This window comes from Phyllobates terribilis, unplaced genomic scaffold (assembly GCF_046119375.1).
Source record: "Phyllobates terribilis strain yellow unplaced genomic scaffold, ASM4611937v1 Scaffold_13__5_contigs__length_258822181, whole genome shotgun sequence".
NCBI lineage: Eukaryota > Metazoa > Chordata > Amphibia > Anura > Dendrobatidae > Phyllobates > Phyllobates terribilis.
In genome coordinates this window covers 130,879,982-130,904,468 of record NW_027362773.1, presented here as the reverse complement: position 1 = coordinate 130,904,468, position 24,487 = coordinate 130,879,982, and the positions used below count along the sequence as shown (strand labels likewise).

Here is a 24,487-nt window from a genome sequence, read left to right as displayed (position 1 = left end):
CAGAGTGACTACCTAGTGGGGTGATTACAGTATCAAAGGAACACCATGACCCAAATTGTGACCCCTGGACAAGTACAAAGCATGATGTCCTAAAGTGACCTGCAGTGATTGACCACGTCAGCCTCCCTGTAAAGTGGTGCTGTTGCCTTACACAAGCATATCGGCTGTGGCCTGTGACGATGAACTCTGCCATGGTCTAAGACAATGGAGTGATAGGATATAATCTGTTCTGGGAATCTGCTGGGCCTGAGAAAGTGAGTTAGGCCACAGCCCCACTATCAGTATTTGGTCAATATTTTTTCTCATGAGTGGGAGCCAAAACCAGGAGTGGGTGATAAATGCAGAATTGGTGACTTGTTTCTATTATACCTTTTCTCTTATTGTTCCTCACCTGGTTTAGGCTCCCACTCCTGAGAAAAAATACTGACCGAATACTGACCAAATACTGATAGTGGGGCCGTGGCCTTAGACTGCAACCTGCACCAGGAGCGAGATTCAAAATTGTGTTGTGTTCTGTACCTATGTGTAACTTTAGACTGTTCCTATAAAAGAAACCATGGACTGTTCAGAGTGCGATGTACTGGACGTTGTACCTTGTTCAATGTCCAAAACTGTAGGGCTTTGTTTGTTGAAGGCAGCATCGGCCATGGTATTGATTATTGTTTACTGGCACCGAGTTACAGTACAACAGGTCCACAGTACTGTTGTGTAACCATCAAGCTTAGCGTTGTGTGCCGCAGTGCTGAAGTGCTCGTATTTTCGATGAAGTGACCTGTTTATAGCCGCACTGGAGAATTTAGCATATAAAGCAACTGAGTTTAAAAAATGTACAGAAGACATAATAAAAGAATGTAAACTGAAACCCAGAGGCTCCAGTGGGAAGTGAAGCGATGACGTCCTGTTGTTCGGTCGCTCAACCATTAAGGTCTGTGACTGGCAGGAGTGGTCGGGTGTCAGAAATGAGACCTCATGGGATGGTCTCTGACTTTCCACAGAACAGCTGGGTGATCGAATAGGATGTCATCGCTTCCTGTCTCACTGTAGTCACAGGGTTTTGAGAGTACATTCTTTTATTACGTTGTGATAAACCGTTTTTTTCTGAACATTTTTTTTTTTTATTCAGACAACGCCTTTCATTTTATTATTACCTGTCATCTAGTGTCAAGTATTTTAACAAGTTGTCCATAAATTTCTGGGTTAACATAGGAACTACGGGAATTTTCACAGCACTGAATTTAGCAGTGTGGCAGCAAACGGGTTAATGGCTTTGAAGGGCCAATATCTCACATCTGTTGTGGCCTTGCAGCCATGTGCTCCAACTAGGTGCATATAAAGAAGAGATAAGCAAATAGATCTTTCGAAATAGCATGACTGTCAGTGTCATGAAAAAAGACAGATTTCCACTTTTTCATTAAATAGGAAGTTAAAGGTGAACATATATATATATATACATACATACATACACACACACACACTATATACATACATACATACATACACACACACATATACAGTGGCTTGCAAAAGAATTCACCCCCCCTTGGCTTTTTTTTGAGGGTTTGCATCAGTTCATGTACAGAACATGCCTACAACTGTGAACATTTGGTTTTCTTTTTATTGTGAAGCCAACATTTCCACGATTCCCCTTAAACCACTCGAGTGTTGCTTTAGCAGTATGCTTTCGGTCATTGTCTTATTGGAAAGTGAACCTCCGTCCCAGTCTCAAATCACTGACTGAAACAGGTTTTGCGCAAGAATATCCCTGTATTTTGCACCATCCATCTTCCCCTCGACTATGAACATTTTCCCTGTCCCTGCTGCCGAAAAATATCCCCACAGCATGATGCTGCCACCACCATCTTTCACTGTGGGGATGGTGTTCTTGGGGTGATGAGCTATGTTGGTTTGGCGCCAGGCATAGCTTTTACCTTTGTGGCCAAAAAGTTAAATTTCGGTCTCATCTGACCATAGCACCTTCCTCCATACATTTGGGGAGTCTCCCACATGTCTTTTGGCAAACTCAAAACGAGCCTTACAATTTTTGTGTAAAGGCTTTTTTCTGCCCACTCTTCCATAAAGGCCACCTCTATGGAGTGTATGTATTATTGTGATCATATGGACAGATACTCAGACTCTGCTTGGGAACTCTGCAGCTACTTCAGGGTTACCTTTGGTCTCTGTGCTGCTTCTCTGATTAATTGATTAATGCCCTCCTTGCCCAGGCTGAGAGTTTTGGTGGGTGCCCTCTCTTGGCAGGTTTGTTATGGTACATGTTCTTTCCATTTGATGATGCTCCAGGGTATTTTTTTTTTATCTAACCCAACCCTGACTTTTTCTTCTCAATAACTTTGTCCCTGACATGTTTGGAGATCTCCTTGATCTTCATGGTGTTTGGTTAGTGGTGCCTCTTGATTAATGGTGTTGCAGCCACTGTGACCTTTCAGTAAAGGTAAAGTATATATACTGACAGACCATGTGACACATAGATGTCAATATTTGTCACTATGGACTCAGCCTTATTATTTTTTGAAAATTTGTAAAAAAAAAAAAAAAAAAAAAAAAAAAAAAAAAAACACCACATTAAACTTAGAGAATATTAAGATTGCATTTGCTGAGGATTTCTGTTGCAGATTCTGTAGAGCAAAACAACAATACAGCACGGTACAATGCTGATGCACCCAATTTGTCATGGTTAAAATCATACTTTAGACATAATGCATTTGCTATGGATTTGCAAATACCACCCAAATGTAACAGAAAACAATTTCACTGCATTTTCACTGCATTTGACACACATTTTAAATCCATGTCACATTCAACAAGTGTGAACGGTGCCTTACAGTACTTTTATCAAAGGCGGTTTAGCAACAAGAGCTGCAGTCACAGACCGGTCAGGAGTGGAACTTGTCCAAGAGGCGGCGAAAGTTATATGTTAGGTGGCGCGGCACAGTGCGTGTCTTTTACACTTTTTCATGGGATTAAAAAGGGTGTGTGTGTACAATTGCACCCTTAGTAAATTGGCAGTATATTTAATAGAGCAGGTGGCTTCCTATTAAAACCCACATTTTTATTTATACCTCAATTATAGTAGGAATGTAGTTTTCTATGTGTTTCCATACTGATATCTAGGGGGAATATTCATGGTAAGTATATAGATCTGCCAACGTCAGACACACATGTAAGTAGAACACAAAAATCGCAGTTACATACAGTCACAACAAGAGTTTTACATCTACATGGGGATTGTGGTACAACAGGGTGTTTCTGACCTGTCCCTGTGAGTAAAGTTCCTCACCGCACCTTTAATAGGATATTTGTTGTCAAGTTTTTGCTACTCCTTCTGATAGCAGCATGATGTAGGGACAGAGACCCTAATTCCAGTGAGGTGTCACTTACTTTACTAGTTGCTGCAGTTTTGATTAAATCCCTGTTTTCTAAGCTGCAGAATCTAGCAATTGTCTGAATGCTGAGCTCTGTATAACACCGCCCCCACCACTAATTGTCTGTGTACACTGTGCATAGGCAGAAAGCGACCAGTGGTGGGGGCGGGGTTGGACTAAATGGAAACCGTTTTTCTAATCCTCTATTGATAATCTCCTGCTGATAAAACTGTGGTTTTATTAAAACTACAAGAAGCAGCCCAGTAGTTCATAGTGAATAATAACAGGTATTGGCAGTATTCACAATATAAGACATTGGCTCAAAAAACTGCACCAAACACAATAGTAGTTAGAGGGCTATTCCCATCTTCAGATAGATATTGGAAATACAAGAAATTGTGTCATTTAATATTTAATGAAATTATCAGCCATTCTTGAGATATTAACACTTGTTTACAGCATGTTGTCTTGGAGACAGACCAACGTTGCTAAGCAGCAGAACATGCGCAGCGCTTACAATTCCTTTTCTATCAAGCTTGTAAGCGCTGTTTCGAAGCTGGCCAGGATCACAACAGTGTACGGTTACTCCCACTAATCACGACAACTTCTGAGCAGTGCTTACAAGCTAGACAGCAGCGGTGGTGGTCGGTCTCCTAGGTAACGAGCTGTCAACAAAAGAAAAAAAGGTGTTACTATCTCGAGAATAGCAAGTAGAAAAATTGAATAAATGTTTGCACTATCCGACAATACTGTGTATGAAGATGGGAATAACCCTTTAAAAAATAAGTAACTTTGTAATACATCTCATCAGGGAAATCAGTTTTTTTTTTCTCCTCCTGGACTGATCTTTCACTCTCAATTCAATCTGTACTCGGAAGATACATTTTTCCATTACTGAGATATAAGATGGCAGTTGGTGCTTTTAAAATTCTATGGAGAAGAGAGGGGGGAGCTAAAGGCATACACAGACATTCTGCTGCAAGTTCTCCTGAAACAACAGTTACACTTCTCCATAAAACTTTATGAGCACCAACTGTCATCTCCTATCTCGGTTATGGGAAAGTCATTATTCAAGACAGATTTTATCTGTGAATTGATAAGTTTGAGAGTGACTGATCAGTCCAGGAGGAGAAAGAAGTAGATTTCCCTAGTGATATATGTTACAAAGTTTCTTATTTCCATTTGTACTATGAAAAAGAATAAAGTTTACAAAGGTCAGGTTACTCTTTAAAAAAATGACCACTCATCAATACTTGGCTAGACTAACCTGTTTACACTGATTTCTGCCCACAAACAGCAATGCAAAGCCTGCAGCAATAGCCACAGAGGTTAATAAGGGTGCAAATTTCAATGAAAAAGTAGTGAAACCTCAGGATTTGACCCATTGCATTGTATGGGGAGAAATCCAGGATAAAGTATCAGGAGCAGAAATGTATGGGCTGAAAATGTCGATACTACAGTCCCAATCAATGTTTGCCGAGTATATTCTTTGTAGCGATTTATCTCACGATCTCCTACGTAGCAATGCTTCTAAAAAAAAAAAAACATTTCAGCTTCGTGGGAACATACCCTAAAGAAACAGAATTTACCTTATGTCATCTGCTGGCACAGATTCCTTTTCTCTGTTAATTTATTTAATCTCGAGCAAATGAAGAACTGCAAACCATATATTCAGATTTATGTATAGAAAGATTTCTGGAGGTTATCACATGTTAGATAAGGTAGTGATTAAGAGGTTGTACCTTGTTCGGGGCTTTACTGTAAACTTCACCCCCCCCAAACTGATATCTGGTATTATAGGGAATAAGAGATTCAACTGCAAACAGAGATAAAACAGACTGTAAAAGTATAGTGCCCAATAAATCAAGGCGTAATAATAAGCTATAATACTGTATATATGTGATGTTCTGGGAATCAAGACCAACATATAGTATAGAAATAAAGTTAGCTTTTGGACACAGGGCATAAAGAATTGAGAAAAATTTTCGGATTTTCTGCCATAATTGCATTATACTAATCCAATCTACTAATAAATATCAGGAACGCATGGTGATGTATTACAACAGAGCTCGTCCAACTATAAAGCAGTGTTCACAAAGTGATAATAAGGCTGGGTTCCTTTGGACCTATATGCCTGAACTGCAAAAAAACTGCATTCGGCCGTATATGGATAGCATAGATTAAAATGGGCAAAATGTTGTATTGAAAATAAAAAGTTTTTGGACTGCTTTTTTTTTTTGGGGGGGGGGGGGGGGATGTACAAAAAAAATAGTTTCCAATCATTTTTTGTCCCACAAAAAAAAAAAAAAAAAAAAAAAAAAAAAAAAAAAAAAAGTGTAGTTTTTTTCCCCTTCTATTATTAGCAGCACATACATAAAATATATACATTTTCTGTCTGTACCATTTAAAGCTAGATGGGAAAAAAAATAAAAAAATCTTAGATGGACAAATAAGTGGAAATTCAGCCACAAGTAGCTTGATGTCTGGCACATGCTTACATATTTTTTTTACGCCCTCTGCATACATCTGCAGAAGTATAAATGTGAAATTGGCATTATTGTAAAATCCTGTGGCTGCAGAGATCTCTGGTGTAACAGTACTATTGACTCATTTGGATACTGTTCAGGAGGAATTCGGTCATGTCCCACGACTTGGGAATCATACAGTATTGTATTATCATTTTATTGTTGCTGTTACACTGCTATTGAATCAGGTTTGCCTTTTAAGAGAGTTTGTCCCGTTTCTCTCCCTGTAGCCAAGCTCTGATGCAAGTACCCCCCTCTCCCTTCTACTCCAGTTAGTGTTTGTCAGCCATCTTTCTAGGCTCATCTCTAAATCTTGGTTCACATGATACAAGAATTCGGTCTGAGATAAAACTTCTTCTGGAATCTTCATACATGCCTCTGCAGTCGAGTCAAGCTATCTAACAAAGTTCTTGGTGTGAGTATTGGTACGATATAGACATCCATAGAAGCGGTGTCTCCAGAGCCTCACACTCGCAACCTAGTTATGGAGTCAGAATAAATTCATATAAAGCAGAGGTCAAAATACATTGTCTCTCTAGGGAATGTGGCAAGGACTCTAATGAGAGTGGACATGTGATCTCTGAGCTCTGAATACGTGCCGCAAACCTACAGGCCAGTACTATTCTGCAAAACCCATAAGGTGAAAAACGCAACACAAAACAGGGGATCAAAATATTCCTCACCTCCCAAATATACCCACCAGAGTCACGATGGCTCAAATTATAAAGCGGCCCACCCAATTTCAGCCCCACTTTGCTCCCTCTGGAGCTTTCCCCTGGTCTCCCATAGAATGGAAGAAGGCCATGGACCATCACAGAAGCCAACCATCATCAGCAGACGTCTATTCCACCTATACTGGAACATTCTCTTCTCCACCCCCCACAGACTATATGACCGCAAGGCCGGCTTCACAAGTAACAGCAATTAACTAATAATGCCCGAATGGGAACCAGCTACAGACTCACCACCCACCAATGGAGGGCAGTCAGAATAATAGAGTCTTCAAAACCTGGGCATATTATTCTGACTCAGAGAACTCACTTTCCCATCAGTCCAATTACCAATCCTAGAGGCCATAGTCCATAAAGTACTAGGTGACCAGTGGCATAATCCTGGGGCCACTCACTCTATGTCCCAATATGCTTAGCATGAAACCCATGTGCCAGTCAGTTTCTGACATGGAGGACATGTTAACCCTCTGCCACCCATTGGCCAACATTTATTAAAAATGGTGTAATCTGCACCAAATCTTTAGTGCTCTCACTTCAACTCCATCACACCATTTTTATCAAATAATGCACCTTATATAGTTTGGTCTTTTCTGTGGTAACATACGGATGCAAAACCTGGACAATAAAGAAACAAGGCAGAAGATGAATCGACGCCTTTGAACTGCGGTGCTGGAGATAGATGTTATCAATACCATCGATGGCAAGAAGAACAAACAAAGCAATTTTGGAACAAATTAAGTCACACATTTCACTGGAAGCCTGGATCACCAAACTACGACTTGCCTATTTTGGACCCATCATACGAAGAGAGCAATCACTGGAGAAGGACATCATGGTGAGAAGAATAGAAGGAACAAGGCAAAGAGGAAGACCAGCAACCCAATGGCTTGATACAAATCAAGATAACTGTGGAGAAGACCTTGGTGGATCTATCTAGACTTGCACAAGGTCGATCATCTACCAAATCGCCATGGCTCAAGATTGAGCCGAAGGCTGTTAAAATAAATTTGGTGCAAATTATGCTAGTACAACTTCCTGATGATAAGAATCTGAGGTCAATGTGGCAATTATCGAAAGTAAATGCAAAAAAATGTGGCCACAAATTTTGACTTTTTTTTTAGGTTAATTAGAACACTTCTAAATGTTAGAAAAGAGACAAAGATCAATGTGTCAGATGTTGCTGGTAATGTAGAACTTTAAGTAAATAGTGCCATTTTCTGCGTGTTAAAAAGATCAGAGTACCTAAATAATTGTTCTATACCTTTTTTTTTTTTAGACAACTTTGACCTATCTAGAATATGCAACTTTTATACATAGAAATTAAATCATAAATGTCATCCTTCACGCCTAAAAGTTAACCACATCAGTTTATTCTTAGCGTTTTTAGGTTCTTGACGCAGCCGCTTAAAAAATGGTGTAATACATTGATACATTCTGCTTAAGCATGTTGAAATCTGCAGAAAGTTTTTTTTCCGCAAAAATAAATGTCCCTCATAGACTTGGATCAGTTCCAGGAACAGGCAATATGAAAAATATAGATTTACGTATTCTGAGCGATAGGTTTAGTGAACACATTGTGCAACGAGCAGGGACATTCTGAACATATGTTGTGTCACAATGCAACATATGGCGATCAAGGCCAGATATGGAATTTGAAATAGATTATATAAAAGGAAAAATAGAAGTTGTCGTAATTGTAGCAAACACAGATCTATTCTAGGAGATCACTATATATGGTGACCGCAGACTGTCAGGATACAGGGCATTTTATAGCCGATTACTGATTTAATTCCTATTTATTTGCTTGCCGCAGTGTGCAGTGTACCGGCACCACTCACACCCATGATTTATGTGTTGTATTGTTTTGTGTGCCCAGTATGTTGTTGTATCTAGAGGATGTTTTGTGTGTAGTCAGGGGTGGTTCACCATGTCGGTGTCCAAAGTGGCGTGCTGTGCCAGTTTCAAGAGTGGTGTGCCTGTGCCAGTGTCTGGAGTGGTTCGCCGTGCCAGTGTCCGGAGTGGCGTGCCAATGTCAATCTGGCTACAATTATAGAGTTAGATGTCATGGAAAACAATTTAAGATTTTAAACAACAAGGCAGGACTTCAATTGAAGTATTAAGTAAAGAACCGTAATAAGATCCAATGTTTCATGGGAGCTCAGCGTGAAATTGCCCTTAGTGATCACGACTGAGAAGTTCCAAGACAAAGCCATGCTTACTCACACAGGAGGTGACCATTACATGTCCTTAATTTCTGCTTTTGAGTTTAAATGAGTGACATTAGTGTACACATCATGTATTTATTGCGGTTTCAATTGCAGAATCAGAACCAAAATTTTACAACGCTGCACAGTGACAGTACAATGTCAGTGAATGGAGTTAAGGAAGGTTCAATCCACAAACAAATGTTCACATAAAATACGCAGATTTAATTTACAAAATTTATTGCAGATTTTCAGACAAGTTACATGGTATAATTTTATATACTTTGTAGCAAAGCCACGTAGAACTGTGTTAAATCCTAGAACTGCAGGTCTTGATTAGATGCACCTGACTAACTTTGACTAAGAGCCAGGATCTGTGTTCACTAGGTGTGTCAGTCTGCTGGATGTTGAGCAGAGTCGAGTGTGTTGCTGGTGTGTGACCAGCCAAAAATTGGGAGCTGTAGATGAAGAGATCGACATGCCACGGATGCTCTCTAAATGAAGACTGCATGGGTCAGCTAGGAAAGCTGAGCAGTCTGTGTGTTGAAGCTGCAGAGAACCATGTGGAAGCTGCAGCCTATTCAGTGTGAACTGTGCCGCATTCTCCGCCAACTGAAGGGATTCATGCTCTTAGGTAGGCATTAGGTAGCATTCACACAGGCAATGCAGTTTGGTCTAAACATGGAGTTTTATGAAAGCAATAAACCTGCACAAGTGATTCAAAACCAAAAATCGCCTCTTCTGGGCATATTGGTATAACAGCAAATAAACAGTTCATTCAGCAGGCACATGCAGTATATGTCAGCGCGGACTCACCCGAACTGATTACAGTCCTTTCTCCCGGTGTAAACTTTATGCACAGAAGAGGTACGATCCTACCAGATCTTGGCATCACCTTCAGCCTGAGCTCCATCATCTTCCAGCGACAAACAGAAGTGTTCAACTCACACTGAACAAGCTGCAGCTTCCACACGAATCTCTGTAGCTCCAACACACAGACTTCTCCGCTTTCCTAACGGACACATGCGGTCTCCATTCAAAGAGAGACCCTGACACATCTATCTCCCAACTACAGAAATAATATGGTTGCGGTTAGAAAACAGCATATATCTCAAATAATACCACGGCACTGAAAACATATGAACTTTATTTAATGCAGAAGAGAGTCTGTAGAGGAAAACAGACTAAAGTTTCGGTCTAAACTACCTTTATCAGAGCCATTGAAAAAAACAGACAAAGGAAGCTGCTTGTTGTCGACGATTCTCTGCAGCTCCAACACACAGACTGCTCAGCTTTCCTAAATGCCACATGCGGTCTCCATTCAGAGAGAGACCCTGGCATGTCTCTCACCCAGCTACAGCTCAGATTTTGGCTGGTCACTCACCAGCAGCACACTCGACTCTGCTCAACATCCAGCAGACTGATACTTAGTGAACACAGGCCCTGGTTCTTAGTCAAAGTTAGTCAAATGCATCTAATCAACTTCTGCAGTGTTGCGATTTAACCCAGTCCTACCTAGATTTTCTACACCTTTTAGTTTGCCCCCATATTGCTGTCATGTCAGGGTCTCTCTCTCTTCCAATTATTGCCTGGCTGTACTTTAGGTAAGGAAACAACACAGGGCAGAAAAATAATCTAAACTATCAAGAGAGATGCCAAAAAAAAAAAAAGTAAAAATTCTGCTCTTTGAAAATGGAAGGTTCGTATCGCTACCCACCGTCATAGTAATCTTGAGCCAGTGGAGGTATGCCACTAGCAAAAGACCATACAACCGCTAAGGGACCAGGGGAGGGCTCTTTGTAGAATGACTCTGCCACCTGTTTGGTATCTGACCACTTTTCCTGACATTGGCCGTAAGTTTGTGTGGAGGTGCCGGCTGTTTTACACAATAGACTCCTGAAAGTAACAGGGGCCATTGTATCTAAGTAGTTTGACAGGGAGGCCCGCTGTCACTTTCATTAGATCCACAACATGATCTCAGGAAAACCAATAAGTTGTTAATGATATCCAGAGGTACAAGGGGCCCCAATTCAGACTCCTTGTTCCGAGCAGACAATGTTATTAGCTACACAGGAAATGACTCTGTTAACTTTAGGGTAAGTATAAATTCGGAGTTAGGAATCTCCTCTCTGGCTTTTTCAAGAGTCACTTTAATAATCCAAGGAACCCTAAATATATCTGTACATGGAAGCAATCAGTATCCACAGTGAAATCAGTAATACTAGAAAAACGGTGATATGTTTTTTACTTTATATATTTAGGTTCTGTATGTTCAATGACCACAGTGTGAAAGTTCAACTAAACATTGTACTTATACCAACATTAAGTTCCAGCTCATTTTTTGGTTTTGCTTTTGTTTTTTTGCAGATTGTACATACAAAAGCATGGCTAACCCTTTTTTTGGGCTGCGCATCTTGCCTACATAGCTTTCCACGGGCAGCTGCAAAACAGTCAGGCCTCGGTCCTGCTCTGCCGCCGTCTATTTTGAGGTTGCTGACACATAGCGAGGTGAACTACAAGAGAATTAGGGTCCATCCTGATTGGGTACACCTTGTCGTGGTGGGATGGCTTTTATGTATTTTTGATCAAAATAGTGTCAAGTACCTTATGATATTTACATGTACTATTACTATTTACTTACTGCAGGGTTATTTGCTCATTTTGTTTTTATCCTAGGTTCTATAAATATTTTAGGGTAATATTTCTGCCGAAGTTTTTCTTGTTATATTTTTAAAGAACTTTTGGATCCATTCTGTTATGGACAACACATATTGTAAGTGTAATTTCCCAATACGGGCTTAAATGTGTGTAGCTAGATCGGTGTAGTAATCTCTTTTAGACAATCCTTAATTACATATTTTTGTTAAAACACCAAACTACTTATGTATGGCCACCTAATCCTAATAGAACATAACCCCACTAAACTGTTTAATGACCCAGACCTTCTTCATTTTTGAGTTTTCCCTTTTTTCCTCCCCTTCTTCCAAGAACCAGAAGTTTTTTATTTTTCTGTTGACATGGTTATATAAGGGCGTATTTTTTGCAGGATGAGTTGTAGTTTTGAATTAATTTTACCATGTAATGTACTAAAAAACAGGAAAAAATTCCAAGTGCAGTGAAATGGCAATAAACGCAATTCCACCATTTGTTTTTTTGGGTTTCATTTTTTACTGCTTTCATTGTGCAATAAAAATGACCTGTCAATATGTTTCACCAGGTCAGAAGAATTACGGCAATAGCAAACTTGCAAGTTTTTTTATACATAGAGCTCAGGATTCAGAGCACTGCTAAATCTGCAGCAGATAAGTGATATTATCAAAACTGCAGCAAGCAGCCCAGTAAGTGATATGTCTCTTTCCCAACATCGTGCTGCTCTCAGATGGAGTAGCAAAAACCTGGTGTCCGATCCCCTTTATAAAAAAAATAAATTGTGTCGCCGTTTTTCATTTTCTGGGACCTGTAACTTTTTTAGCTTTCCATCCTTCCAGGTGAGAGTTGTATTTCTTTTTTGAATATTTTTATTTATATGATTTTGGGATTAATAGCTCTTTTTTTTTTTTTTATGTTTTGAAAGACTGGACTTTTTCGGACACGACGGTACCAAATGTATTTTGGCTTCAGCAGGCGTTTGCCGCCCTGCAATTGCTCCGCTTACTGCAGTTAGAGGCAGATGCCGGCTAAGTAACCCAGCCAGCATCTGCCGTGCAAGCACCAGGCCCAGCTCCTGAGCCCGCTCCATACAGCCCTTAGCGATCTAAGACAAAAATATACGTCATTGGTCGTTAGAGAATTATAAAACCCATTTAACCCCTGAGATTTGCTAGAGATTAAAAATCAGAGTGAGCTGCCCCTATACTTACCCCCCTGCCACTTCATGGAGTGCATGACTCCTTTAACAGCCTGACCTCACAGTGAATGTCACTTTGTTCAGTGACTACAACTTTTGCCACGGTTGTCATATTTTCTTGGAAAACAATCCCGGACATGTCGTTGGCCACCAAACTATATATGTTGAGAACAGCAAACAAGACAAGTACAATATAGAAGCTGTCATTTACACTGTACACACTGTAACTATTGACCCCATCAGTAGTGCGAACATACACAGTAAAGAATCTCCAGGATACGGACAGCAATGGAAAGTCCGGACACTGATCCGCTGCACTGCAATAACTGCAAAACATTCCAACACCTGTATGATTAATCTGCCCTAAAATAAAAAAAATATCCAGTGCAGAAAAACTCACATCTTATATAGGAAAAAATATTTTTATATATGTTAGTAGTTACTTTTACTTAATAAATTATACTAAGCATCAGTCTCCAATGTATTTACTTTAATGATCCCCTAATAGGCAGATTGCAGCCTGATCTAAGATTCAAATTATTCTCTTGTGTGAGTGTCTCTTCCTGTAATACAGGCTGACATGATGTCTGTGTGTATCCATTGCCTATATACCAGCACAGCTTCTATCCTGAACTTATTCCCACCTTATCTGAGGCCTGTTTTCTCTGCCCTCCCTGAGACTGTTCATGCTTTCTCCCCTCTCCACTGAAGGTGTACGAAAAAAATCATGTTTCCCCTCACTGCTTAGGGAGGGATTTGTACACAAATCTCTAGAGAAGGGTGGGAGAACATGGAAAGCTGTCAGTATGGAGAAGAAGCTCTGATGGATTTTTATTTTTTTTGCAAAAGCACCGAGCTAGATAAAAGGATTTACAAAGACTTAGACATTCTGCAGCAGCACAATGCTAGGATCTTTTTACTGTATATAGTTGGTCAAACAAACTTCATGAATATTTCAGAATTAGTGAAGGTCCATCTATAACCTGACTGACCAGTTTATAGGTGGACACCTAATAGCAATAAATTAGGTTAACTAAAAAAAAAATAAAAATTGCTGACCGTCCCAGGGCGGTTGTCAAAGGATGTTACTGGTCTAGGTCAACCTGTTCTATTCAAACCCTACCTAATGGCTTTAAAAGCCAAATCTTGAATTTTCCAATGCAAAACACCTCAGAGAAACGTGCAACGTGCTAATCCTATACGATATGCCTGCATAGGGTGAGGCTGTGAGTGACAGTATAAAGTACGGCCTCTAGAGTCCCTGTGATGAGTGAGAGGTTAGTAAAATGACAGTGATAATATAAGAAGGGCATGCAACCATTCACCCCCCTATAGAGGCAGGAAGCACTAATTGGTACTGGGACTGGTTCTTTTTTATTTTTGCATTTGGGTTTTATTAAAAATTTTGCACCACTTACTTTCTATATACAGTGGGTACGGAAAGTATTCAGACCCCATTAAATTTTTCACTCTTTATTTCATTGCAGCCATTTGGTAAATTCTAAAAAGTTCATTTTTTTTCTCTCATTAAAGTACACTCTGCAACCCATCTTGACTGAAAAAAAAACCGAAAAGTACAAATTTTTGCAAATTTATTAAAAAAGAAAAACTGAAATATCACATGGTCATAAGTATTCAGACCCTTTGCTCAGTATTGAGGAGAAGCCCCCTTTTGAGCTAGTACAGCCATGAGTGTTTCTCACCTGGATTTGGGGATCCTCTGCCATTCTTCCCTGCAGATCCTCTCCAGTTCTGCTAGGTTGGATGATGAACGTTGGTGGACAGCCATTTTCAGGTCTCTCCCGAGATACTCAATTGGGTTTAGGTCAGGGCTCTGGCTGGGCCAGTCAAGAATGGTCACAGAGTTGTTCTGAAGCCACTCCTTTGTTATTTTAGCTGTGTGCTTAAGGTCATTGTCTTGTTGAAAGGTGAACCTTTGGCCAAGTCTGAGGTCCAGAGCACTCTGGAAGAGGTTTTCATCCAGGATATCTCTGTACTTGGCCACATTCATGGTTCCTTCAATTGCAACCAGTCGTCCTTTCCCTGCAGCTGAAAATCACCCCCATAGCATGATGCTGCCACCACCATGTTTCACTGTTGGGATTGTATTGCACAGGTGATGAGCAGTGCCTGGTTTTCTCCACACATACCGCTTAGAATTATCACCAAGAAGTTCCATCTTCGTCTCATCAAACCAGAGAATCTTATTTCTCATAGTCTGGGAGTCCTTCATGTGTTTTTGAGCAACCTCTATGCGGTCTTTCATATGTCTTGCACCGAGGAGAGGCTTCCATCGGGCCACTCTGCCATAAAGGCCCGACTGCTGGAGGGCTGCAGTGATAGTTGACTTTGTGGAACTTTCTCCCATCTCCCTGCTCCTTGAGCAGTTCCTTTGAACATTGCTAATCAGAAGAACTATACTACATTTCTAATTGGAGGTATTTGCTATTATTAATTATTACTACACCAACTACATATTAGGATAGGATCTTGGCGATAGAAATACCCCTTTTATGATATTATTGATTATTCTGAGAAAAAGAATATATATATGTACATACATAGAGGGTAAATTACTAATTATTGACTGCACATAGGATCACATGTTACGGGGCAGAGGCGAGATTGCTCAGCGCTTACGTAATCCTCTCTCCGGTTCATGCAGCTGCTCTCTAAACACTCGGGCGTCTGTTAGAATGCGAGTCATAAATACCTGCACCATTGGATTAACTGATTATTTGATATCACCTCCCTGATAAGCCGCCATATGGATCACACGTAGGTATGGTGCAGTCCTGTGCAGGCATTACCGCAGCCGTAGTCCTCCCTGCATGCTATTCATTCACTTGTTTGCATTGGATTTACACAGTTCAGATCCTAATTTACCTACAGGGAGGAAGCGTTGTGATTTACCTTTAAACTGCTTTTCATAAATTTGGATGCGCTGCAGACGGGGCCAGGAGAGTTCAGCAGAGCTAGTTATCAACACAGCACCCACATCAATGAAAAAGTCACCACTTAAGGGGTTAATTACATTGTGGTGATTTTCTTTAGTTCAGGCTAAGCGCAAATAAGTTATAACTATTACCTCTAAATAACAATGTCACTATATAAGGACTTATTACCTGGAATGAAAGTTACTTTTCAGCCTTTCCAGGATCAGATCTTTATCGATACATAATATACATTTAATGAATCAAAACTGACTTATGTGGGAACTCTTTAAGGGGAATATGTCACAAAGTTTTTGCTGCATAATCTGAGTACAGAATAATGTAGAGACAGAGAACCTGATTCCAGTGATGTGTCACTTACTGGGCTGCTTGCTGTAGTTTTGATAAAATGCCTAATTTTTAAAGCACGATATAGTCACTAGCGGACTAGTAAACCTGCTGCCAGGCAGTCCTTTATATTCATGAGCTCTGTATAACCCCATCCTCACCACTGATTGGCAGCTTTTCTGTATACACTGTGCATAGGCAGAAAGCCGCCAATCGGTGATGTGGGCGGGGTTATACAAAGCTCAGCATTCAGAGAACTGATAGATCTGGCAGCATCGAAAACAGGGATTTTATCAAAACTGCAGGGAGCAGCCCAGTAAGTGATATATCACTGAAATCAGGGTCTCTGCTTCTACATTATATTGCTCTCAGATGGGGTAGTAAAATCCTGGTGGCAGATTCCCTTTAAGGGGCAAAGTAAGGTAAAAGCATAGTGCAGAAGAAACCTGCAGCCAATCACTGGGCTCAGCGGTACGAGGTGTATAAAGCAGCTGAGGCCAGAGATTGGATGAAGACGCCACATCCCAAATAGTGATTGGTTGCAGACTTTGTGTACGCTATCGGCTCAGCGGTACTTGCCATACACCACTCAGGAAAGTGATTGGCTGCAGACGCCACAAGGGGTAGACGGGCTGTGACGTCTGCAGACAATTCCAACAGTATACCAGCGAGAAGCAGCACTGGAATGGAGGGAGACTTTATGTTGTTTCAGCATGACTAGGAGCAGCTTTTCTTTTTTTTCTTGAATAGCCCCTTTAAACAGCATAGATTTAAGAAACTGAGACTGCAAGAGTTGGAATAAATCACGAGTCTGTTTGCAGTGAACATTTGACATATGAATTGGGAAAGTTCATCTTAGTGACCAACGTGTGCCAAGAGTATGTACATTTTTTTTTTTTTTTACATAGGCTAATATAGCCATTACCGTGGCATAAATTGGTGTCTATGTAGGAGCGAAACTTAAATGCAGTGTGAATAGAGCCTTAGCAAATTATAAGGCTCCTTCTCGCTGACATGCACCAGCAATCTTTTACAGAATCTATCAGGTGTACAGACCCCAATTTTTCAAGACTTGTCAGCGGAAGGAGTCAGGCCGTAGAAAGGGAAACCGGGTCCCCCAACCAGCAGAGACTACAGGGCTCAACTGGGAACCGGAGGCTGAAGGACTTTAAGTACAGCAGGCTGTCCACACCAGCCACTAGGAAAGTAGCCACATAGGACCCAGGGGACGGAACATACGTCGCCCGCTAAGGCCCGAGGACACTGGACAGAGGTGCCGCTAGGTGTGAGGTACAAGGAAAGAGGCCAGAGAGGACACACAGAAGGGGGTCCTGATAAATGCTCTGGAGATATCTGAGGGTCGTCCGAGCCCCTCACTGCGTGAACACAGGACGCCGTGGGCCTTGCACTGGCGCCTGGAACTGGAACTGCTTTAACCGTGAGTAAAGATCCTGGGACTGCACCATCTTGTCTCTGTGTTCCTTGCGGCGCCAGCACTCACAGCACTAGAACGCCCGGCACTATCACCACCATCATCCATACACGCTGCCCTGAAGCTCTACTCTTCCTGTGGGGAGTTACATCACCTTGCTGCACACACCATCAGCTTCAGTGGACTGCTCCGCAGCGGCGGTTCCCAATAACCGCATCCCACAGGTGGCGTAGTCGGACTATACAAACAGATTCACATAAACTACCCTGGTTTGACCGCCCTGGGTCACGGACCGGGTCACCGCCTCGGTGAATACAACCCCCAGCATCTACAGGCCCGGCTCCGGGTATCTCCACGGCCCAGGGGGCGGGTCAGTGTCATAGAGTGATAAAATGTCGGGATTAGACCATGGCCAATATGAGCACACCATTCCCATACGCACGTAGATACATATACACTCTGTTATCTGCTGAAGTGCTAATCAGGGCAGGATGGATATTCCTGTGTCAGGACGGAGGGTTAGCCTTTTGTCAGAGGGGATTTTTGACGAGCGGCCAGTTGGTAGACTGTGGTCACTTGGAGCTAGTTCAGTATTTGTATAGACATAGCATTATTAAAAGGGGTTGTCTGGTTAAAACAAGTTATCACCTATCTGTTAACTGTGGGGTCCAACCTCTGGGATCCGCACTGATCGGCAGAATTGGGAATTTTTTTTAATTTTATTTTATTTCTGACGGTGAACTTTTATGCCCGATGCAAAATAGAGAGACAATTTGGATGCCCAAACACTGCTCCATTCCTTCTCTATGGGGATGCTGAAAAAAAGCTAAGTGCAGCGCTCGGCAGCTCCATAGGGAATGAATGGAGCAGCAGTCTGGCAAGTTCACTTCCTCTCTATTCAGATGTCCGTGCAAATCGGTCCAAACAGCTAATGTACGCACTGACCGCGGCTCTCCCGACCTGAGAATGATAGCCTCAAAGAAATACACTAAGCTGTTGTGCTCCAGTCGGGAGACCCGCAGTCAGTCTGCATTGAGGTCCAATCTTGGACCAATTTGCACGGATGTCTAAATGAGCCCTAACAGGGATAAAATTTCTCTGCTCTGCTGATCGGTGCAGGGTACTGCTGATCGGTGCAGGGTGCAGCAGTTGGATCTCGACCGATCACATCGGTGATCGTTTTCACAGGGCAACCACTTCATTTTATGAATCTTGTGAGTGACTTGTGAAAGTGTCTAAATGCCCAACGAGTGGAGGGGTGAGTCTTGTGAACGGAGGAGGGGGGAGAACTCTACACACATCAGATGGTAGGGCAGTCAGTCTGAATTTGTCAAATTCGTCCGATTTTCAGCTACGGTGTATGGGGATCTTCACAAAAAGTAGCAACATACTCGTCTTATTGAGGATCACGGAGCTATCAGATTCACCTTTACATGTACATCTAATAGCCCAGAATATTTGATAGTCTGATTAAAAGCTGTAAACCATGAAAATATATATACACGGTAAAATTCTCTATATATACCCTGCACACACGTATATATTCTCCACCGCCACATACAGTAGCCGTACACGTTCAGGGGGGCCGTCACATGATCCTAATTCCTCCTCTTGACAACATTAACGGTAATAGAGAACAACAAGGAGATTAAAGCCGGAGTCATTCATCAGCTTTACATGTCATAAAGTCTTATAAGTCAGCAGGCGATGTACTTGCCCATTCAAGATCTAAAGCCTGTTGACAAAATGTTGTAATCACTTAACTCTCAGCTGGCCAAGGTTACCCGAGCCCGTGCACCATTAAAAGTTATAAGTGTAAAGCTACTTAAAAAGGCAAATAAGTTTTGAAAGACTTTCGGTTATTTTTTCGTCTTTATTTTAATGTGGCTCATACTATACAGCTGTACTTCATTTTTCAAGAGTCACCAGAGCTTGAGTGATCAATATTAGTACATCTACCAAAATATTCAATGCTTTCCAGAATATATGACAATATCCTGCTACAAACGAGGCAGGATTAAGGCTGCAGTAATAAGCAGCTTTCAATGTACTAACATGGCTGCATGCAAAACTGTCTGTGAATCCACCTTCTGACACCTCAATAAAGCAATATACTCAGCCCTCTACGGATTGCTGTAACCAACAGGCTGCAGGTCTTTTAAGTGCCCCTTTGCTCACAATAAGTGTTTCTTGGCTTCACTCATGAGAGAAAATATCAGGTCATATAGACTATACAGTCAATACCTTCTATAACAAACAAAGATCAAAGAAGCAGATGGGGCATGATGTTCTACGGAGTGACGTTATCTACTCATGTGCCACGTCATGTAAGAATCGGTTGCACCCAAAATAAAAGTAAAGGAAGCATGATGTAGAGCATAATTCACATTTCTGACCCACCTATAGGATAGCAGTGAGGACCAAGCAAAAAATGAACCCCTTTGTGATATATTATGTTGATACTTACTGACATTCTACACATTTTTTGCTACCTTTGGTGATTTTTTTAATGCATCTGTAATTAGCAGATTGCAGTTGTAGGAAAAAATTATACGCGTGAAAAAAGAAAAAAAAAGTTTAAACAGAGAAATCAGTTAATTTCGTTAAATACAGCAAAAAAATGTGAGAATAAAACCCTTTGGAACATAAAAGTCTTAAATGACCACTGCGAGATTTTTTAACTGCCACTAAAAAAAATAAAGTGTAGAAACCCTTTATTTAATATCTAGCCCCTAATATGCAGAAGATTGTCAGTGGGGGGGCGGGTGTTTCTAGTTCCTGAGGCCGCCACTGTTTGCATAAAATAAATAAATAAAAAGCTCAGGAGGCAGAAGATATGAGCTCCAGCATAGCGCACACAGATCAAATCTATAGAAAGTCTATATGCCTGTATACAGAGTGGGAGATGAATACTTTCTATTGAGCCTGTACCTGTATACTACTATTATCAAGAGTCACCAGAGCTTGAGTGATCAATATTCTGTTTTTAGGTCATCAATATTAGTACATCACCCAAAATATTCAATACTTTCCAGAATGTATGACAACACCCATAGGCAGGATATAGGCTGCAGTAATAAGCAGCCTGCATTGTACTAACAGGGCTGCATGCAAAACTGTCTGTGTATCTACCTTCTACTTCTGACTGTTCGATTATGAAGGAGCTCGTCGATTGGGGCTGCAGACATTGCGTCGCAAAGCAATTTTTGCCACAATTGGTGTGTGGAGTGGGGGCACAGGATCCAGACTCCCCCTCACTGATCCGCTGCTCTTATTGGGACGTGACTAGATATTAAGGAATAAAGCCATAGGCAGCCTTTAAGATTCTTTGTTTTATAATAGGCTTTTCACATCCGCATTGTTATTTCTGTATTTCTTACCGTGAAAGCTCATTCATATGACTGTATTTTCAGTCTGAGTGCTGTCCGCAAAACAACGGACATCACTTGGACCAATGTTATTTAAGGGGGCAGTGCAGATGAGTGATTATTTTCACAGACTGAATCAGTGTATGAAAAAAAAATAAATAAATAAAGAAAATCACAGCATGCACTAATTTCTTCCGAGATTCACCCATTCAAGTCTATGGGTGTGCATTTAAAAAAAATATATATATATAAATTATATATATGATAATATTCATGGAAAGATGTGCTACCTATTATTGCAAATATGACAGAACAGAATAACAGGGAGAGACAAATGCTAGTGTGAACGCGTCCATATCAATGCACAGTAGATGGGCAGAGTGAATAGAGCTTATCTACACTGCACACATAATGGCATATTGCTGCTAAATAGGGATGAACAAGTCCAGCAGCATCCTGCAATACCTGTCTGCAGAAAGCTCAATATTAGCTTGATTGGCAGAAGTGATATTGGTCTATACATTACTATGTGCAGGACCAGCGCAGTTTATACATTACTATGTGCAGGTGTGAATAATACAGAACCACTTATATGGGAGCATGCTTGCACTTGCATTACTGCCTATGGCGTGTGGACCTAATGACTGTTAGACGCATGCTTGGATTGCAGTAATATGGTGAAAGGTTTGCCTGCATTATGCTTGTGCGAACACACCTTATAATAAGGCGTCATTCATCACACATGCATTATTTTTTTGCATAAGGAAGCAAACAAAAGGACCATTTTTCATCAGTGATCTGCAACCGATTTGCATCAATTTTTGGTTCCTCTTCCATATTTATTATCAGTGTGCATAGGATTTTTTTTGTTTGTAAGCCAAAAAAAAAAAATGTTCCAAGCTTTTCCTACCTATTGATCAGTAAAAATAAAAAACAATTTACAGCGCTGGGATGACACATGAATGGTATGTGACCCGGGTGCAGATCTAAGTCACTCATTCACAAACCCATTGATTTGAATGACCCAGTTAAATCTATGACTCAGATAAAGGGCTCAGTCATACGGCCATATAAATCGGACTGGCCGGTGGCTCTCCTGACCCATGTATTTCTGTGCAGCTGTCAGGAGAGCTGCCGGCCAGTCAGAGCATTGTGATCCGATTCATATGGCCGCCTGACTTCTCCTTTTAAACACATTAACCCGATACTCATATACAAAGCCTAAATTCCCATATACTGTACATACCTCTCAGCCAGACGTAATGACTTGTGCTGCCTCTTCTTACAGATAACTTGCTGCAGTTATGAAGTAGCTCACGCTATTTTTTTTAGAATTGTTTTTACAATGTTTTGTTAGTTCTGTCTATTAACATCTACAGACTTTATTTTGTATTAAAAAGTAAATATCGCTTACATTAAATCAGTTAGATGTGTTGTCAGGGCGCGATCAAAGGGGGCTGCCTCTAAAAACACAGTTCAAAAGTTTACAACTATGTTAAAAGAAAATCCGATAAATATCACGTATTGCAGAATAGTCGGAGGAGCTGCCCTGCAAATGTGACCTGTACGGCATATGTCTAACACATCTGTAATGTGGATCAATGAGAAGTGCAGAACCAATATTTTTCAGAAACAAGAAATTTATTTAAAATGTAATAAAATTTGTAAATGATTTCTGATCTCTTCCAGCCCCTGTTCATTACTGTAAGGCTTTACTCACACATCAGTATTTACAAATACTGATGTAAAATACTCAATGTGTGCACACGGCCTTAGCCCAGTTATAATGGAGCAGCAGAGCCAATGCTCAGCCGCCGCTCCTTTGGTCCCCTACGGGGCTGCTGAGCGCTGATCAGGTTCCCAATCTGCTGCTTAATTTTGTAATGGGGATAAAAGTGCCTGGTTCTGCTGAGGGGGGCAGGTTCTTGTAGCTCGACCTGCTAATAGGATTTGACTTGTTTTCACTGGACAACCCCTTTAAAAGTAAAAAATGAATCCATTGTGTAACTGATATGAACAGAAGCAAAGGTAACCAATTGATTATTTTGGGGTCTGCAAGGGTTCAATTATTTGGTGATTTTATAGAATAGGGAAAAAAAGTTTCTTTTCTTGTGTTCTAAAAACACACACACCGGAATGTAGAAGGACCCCATAACGATCAATGGGACCCCTCTGTTTCCATCAGTAATGTTACGGATATGTTTTTGACATTAAGGCCATGGCCCCACTATCAGTATTCGGTCAGTATTTTTTCTCAGGAGTGGGAGCCAAAACCAGGAGTGGGTGATAAATGCAGAATTGGTGACTTGCTTCTATTCTACCTTTTCTCTGATTGTTCCTCACTTGGTTTTGGCTCCCACTCCTGAGAAAAAATACTGACCGGATACTGACAGAATACTGATAGTGGGGCCGTGGCCTAACTCTGACTGTTTGTTCTTAAAATTGGAACTGACAAGGTCATAGTGCGGGTGTGGACCCAGTCTAAGAAGAAGGTGACAATCACACAGGGTCTAATACTACACTAGCGCGCCATGCAATGTCACCAGGACTGGCGCTGGGAACCCAGAGATCACTTAGTCACACATGGACAATATCTGCAGACTCGTTACTGGAATATCTTATGACACTCAGTGCTGTGACACATTTTGTGGAATCCAGTGCACACAGCGGCAACCAAAGAGACGCTTACAAGGCTCCACTACACGGTGTCCACAGTCACTCATATACTGTCCTGGAAGCGATCCAGAACTGGATTGTTTTTTCCGCTTTGGATAAGGATTTGCAGTGGACTGGATCTGGGTGAAAGCTGCAGCAATTCTGCATCAAAATCCACAGGTAACATCTGTGATACTGAGATTTGTCAGGAGGAATTGTGATGCGTGTAGTACCATCCTCCCCATCAAACATGACGGCAGACCCTATTATAGGTCAGTGGGGTCTGGTTGATATCCATAATGCGACTGATCCAGCAGAATCTCTTACTTTCCATTAAAAACAGAAACCTGAACGCAGATGGGACAAAGGAAGAAAACACACGGATTCTGCTGCCAAAACAATGCACCTTGCATGAGACCACCTTACTGAGAAGTGCAACTGACAGGAAATCCAGCATGTCCCCTCTCCAGTCACTGGTGTACTAGCCATTAATGATTGTCAGGATCACTGTAGAGCTGCAGCTTCCCCCGTATAATGAGCCCCCCATACCATGAGCCCCGTGCACTCACCTGAGAGCTGCACCTGCTGCTACTACCAGATCTGCTCCCGGATCCAGCAAGTGCACACCGAGGGCGTGGCCTCAGGGGGCGGTGCCTGCGGCCCCTCCCACCTGCTCGGGTGTTAACCTGTGCTGTGCTGGATAGTTGTATACCGGGCGCCTTGGAGGAAGCGATTATTCCCGCTCAGTGAGAGTTGTGCTGCGGTTCTGTGACACTGTACAAGTCACAGGGATATAATGCAGCTGGTAACAGAGGTTGTGTCTCCTCCATGCGACAAATGCACAGACTGTCTCCCTCTAGTCCGCACTTGCAGAAGTTTTCTTGGTCTCGAAAAAGTTTCGGTTGGACATGAAGATAGAAAATAAAGGACATTGCTGGAAAGGGTCATTTTTTGTGGCCAAAATGCCGCAGTGTTATGATATACGGATCAGAGTCACAAAAACGGGAATGTAACACAAGTATTAGATAAAGCTGCAAGCCACTCACATGATATTTCATCTATTA

At 41.4% G+C, this 24,487-nt stretch overlaps 1 protein-coding gene across 2 annotated transcripts in view; it reads right to left on the bottom strand.

Annotated features, from left to right (window-relative positions):
- CRACR2B (calcium release activated channel regulator 2B) overlaps nucleotides 1–24,091 on the bottom strand; it is a 79,167-nt gene extending 55,076 nt beyond the window's left edge. For both annotated transcript variants that reach the window (XM_073658682.1, XM_073658684.1), the window contains exon 1: nucleotides 23,993–24,091. The gene's annotated coding sequence lies outside the window, so the exon portion shown is untranslated. The remainder of the gene's footprint in view (nucleotides 1–23,992) is intronic.
- Nucleotides 24,092–24,487: the final 396 nt, after the last annotated feature.